This window comes from Crocodylus porosus, unplaced genomic scaffold, assembly GCF_001723895.1.
Source record: "Crocodylus porosus isolate Cpor-Errol unplaced genomic scaffold, CroPor_comp1, whole genome shotgun sequence".
NCBI classification, from domain to species: Eukaryota; Metazoa; Chordata; order Crocodylia; family Crocodylidae; genus Crocodylus; species Crocodylus porosus.
The window spans coordinates 25,139,155-25,142,842 of record NW_017728950.1 but is presented as its reverse complement, the minus strand read 5'-3'; positions in this window follow the sequence as shown (position 1 = coordinate 25,142,842).

Here is a 3,688-nt window from a genome sequence, read left to right as displayed (position 1 = left end):
TTTGTCAGTTCAAGATCATGTCTTCAGATGCTGTGAAAGGACAAGCACAGAGCAATTTATAAAATGGAAAGAGTGATTTGAATACAAAAGGTAGGAGGGGAGAAGCAAGAAGGGGAGGAGAAGTAGTGCTGGGAGAGGCAAACAAGCAAGTAATAAGCCTACAGGAACAGAAGGGTCAGAAAAAGTAATCTAGGTAATGGGATAAGAATCCATAGTCCCTGTTTAACCCATTCTTAATACAATCTAGTCTGCTGCTGATTTCTTGTTCTGCAGTTTCCCATTCAAGTTGGTTCAAATTCCCATCCCTCCCTCCCTTTCTCCCTTTTGTACTCAAATCACTCTCTCCATTTTATACAGTGCTCTGTGCATGTCCCTTCACAGCATCCTTTGTTTTAAGGTCAGTGTGGCAGGGCACTGTGTACGTCTGCCACTTTAAGGCCCTGGAGTGGGCAGCCTCCAGGTGCCTAATGAGGGCAGCCATTTTAGGTTCAGGGCTGCCTATATAAACAAGGCAGCTCAGCTGCCTGGGGGTTAGGCAAAAACATTGTCTTGCAGAGGTAAGGGTAGAGCTGTAGGGGGTGGTAGGAGGCTCCTGGTCCTGGGTATGACCTAAAACACCCTTCTGGGAGTGGGTGGCCTGATAGGGCTTCCAGTGGTGCAGGAGTCCCCAGGAAATGCCAGGCCAGTTACTACCCTGGTGAAAGGTGGGTTAGGGTGCCTTAACCCCTACCCCTCACCTTTGGGTGGTTTGTGTTCCATTGGATGTAGTTGTGGGGGTTGCATTCCACTGGAGGTAATTGTGGGGGTGCAAGCCCTGAGGAGGAGAGTGGAGAATTGGAGGCCAGGTGTGGCTGAGGCTGCCTGAGCCCCTTGGGGGTTTGAGACCCTGAGCTGGAGAGTTGGGGCCAGGCATGGCTACAGCCACCTGAGCCCCCCTGAGGAGGGAAGCCCTGAGACTCCCAACTAAAGGGAGCATAATAAGCAGTGAGAAGCCCCCAGTGTAAGAGAGCTGAGTCCTGACCCCAGTAAGTCCTCTGATTGTTATATTTGACCTAAACTGTGCCTCCCAACATCTGAGCCCCAGCTGTGAGGGGAGGCAGTGTGTAGGAGCCCCAGAGAGAGTGTGATGTGGAGCCCAGTGAAAGCAGGATAGGGGCTCAGTCAGAGAGCGAGAGCTGAGTCCTGACCCCAGTAAGTCCTCCACTGTTGGGAGGCAGAGTGTGGGTCAAAGAGTACACTGGTAGTAGCACCATGACCTGCTGCCTGGGGTGGGGTGAGTCCTTTGTGAGACCCTGAGGCACAGTTGTGGTGTGAGGTACCTCAGCTCCCCACATCAGTGTAGGAGGACCCAGAGAGGGGGACTGTGGGAAAGGAGTATGGGTCATACATCAAGGCCTGCCAGAGCTTCCCCTGACTGGCCCAGGCAGGGGCCAGGACTAGGAGGGTCCAAGAGCCTGGGGTCTGGGTGGGCCAGGGCTAGTGTGAGCTGAAGGTCCCAGTGAGGGGACCACACCCAAAGGGGAGCCAATGGCAGGGAGATATGTGGGCCTGTAGGACAGCAGCAGAGTCTGCCTGAAGGGAGGAACCCAGGTGGGGTCCTACAGTAGGATTCTGGGCCCCATTGTGGGGGACTGGCTCATATGAGAACATCATGATGTCGTCTGCAAGGCTTGGGCTGAGGTGTAGGGGAGGAATGGAGCTGCAGCTAGCACCCCCTAGCAGTGGGGCAGAAAATGGGCAGCCTTCTGCTTTATTAACATCCTTATTAATCAATTAAGATCAAGCTGTGGCAGGTGAGAAAGCAGGTGGTTAGCCCAAGAACAGGTGGGTGAGCTGCAAGGAGATGGGCCCCAGTAGGCTCCCTGTTACAGTCAGCATCGGATGAAGTGAACAACGCAGGAGAGTTGACTATATACAACTTTGTGGTAATGGGGGACTACTTTCCTGCTTCAGGCTTGCTCCCTGGTGTTTTGGTGGCGAGAAAGTGAGACTAGTGGGTATCTGAACCCCAGGGTTCCTAGACTTGCATGTAGGATGTTGATGATCACAGATTTCTGGGAGTATCTGAAGCCCCAGACTGATAAGTCTGGGAAAGAGGATACTTGCCCAGCGGTAGAATTGCATAAACTTGAACGACTGAGTTCTGCTGTCAAAAGTTGGAACTTGACTACTGGGTTTTGCCTGATAGAATTCGAAGCTGATTTGGCCTTTGAAATAAAAAAAGAGGAAAATTGGGCTCATAAGCTTATGCTATATATCTCTCTCCAATTTAGTTAGTCTATAAGCTGCAAACTTACCTGACAACTCCCTCTCAGGCTAGGGACAGACATTCTAAAAGCCTGAGCCTGAATTGATTCAATCTTTGCAGTTAGTCTAACCTGAACCAGTCCATAACTGCACAGACATCCCCTCTGGACTAAAGAAATGCAGATACACATCTGCAGTGGCTCAGGCTAGAAGCTGAGAGGTGCTAGAGCAGCCTTCCCTTCTACAGTGCTGAGCTGAGGGGGTAGGGCATGGCCAGGGTCTCTCTCTCTCTTCCCCCACCTGCCCTCCCTCCCTGCAACTTGCCGCTCCTGACCAGGGAGGGAGCCAGCAGGGAGTTGCACAGAGAGTAATGCAGCATTTAGCACCCCATCAAACCAAAACAAAAGCCTCTCTCATTAGTTCAAGCTCTTCTTAAACAACTTTTTCCAAGGAAGGAGTGGAGGGACATTACCAGCTACCTGTTGATTTAGCTCCAAAAAGCCCAAAGTGGCTACTGTCCTCTCTGCCGTTGTCCCGTCTGCCTTTACGCAGACCCCTCTCAGCATTAGCTAGCATACCACATATTGGCTACATCCATGCTGTGGGAGGGAGTGGGGAGAATCCTTGGTTGAGTGGGGTGGGGGAGCAGGAGGAAGCCAGGCAGATGTCACTGTGCCTGCAGTCTCTGCTGGAGTTCCAGCCAGGGAGCAGAAGGGTGGGGCCAGCCCTACTCTGAAGCAGAACCCCACCCAGGGCTGCAAAGCATCTGGGATGTTGGCGGGGCTCTGGTTAATTTAAACCAGGAAGGGGTCTGGGGCAGACATTGCATAAACCAGTTTGACCCAAATCAGTTAAGTTTGATGCTACATTTAACCAGGTTTATCTTGAACCAGTTTCAGCCATTTTCAAACTGGTTCATGTGCACCAAACATCTGTTCTGTTACAGGTTTAAACTAGTTTCTGATCACTTAAACTGGCTTATGTATAATGTCTGTTCCTAGTCTCAGACTCCATGACAAAGGAGACTTACTTAGCCTGGTAAATTTTAACTCAGCCTGTGTCTCCACCCACTGACTGCACATACCTATCTACCCAGCATTTGTCTTATCTCAAACCACATGAGTCAAGATCCATTGAGGCTATGCAGGAGAATAAAGAAGAACAGGATAGAAGGGGTGTTATTTCTCTTCTCAAACTTCTAGATGAGTTTGCAGTTTAGCAAAAAATATGACTCTTCAATAAACCTTGAAGTAATAGTAATAGTGTCTGAAAGAAAATGAAGCAGAGTTTTTTAGTGAGGGACAATGTACACTGTTGCCTACAGGGTCCCAAATCTGAAGTAGATTTACTGTTGCTTCAGGTGCATTTTTCCTGCTTAGGGTTCACATTTCAAACTATATAAAGAACCAAACTGCACTGTGAAAATCAAATGGGGCATATA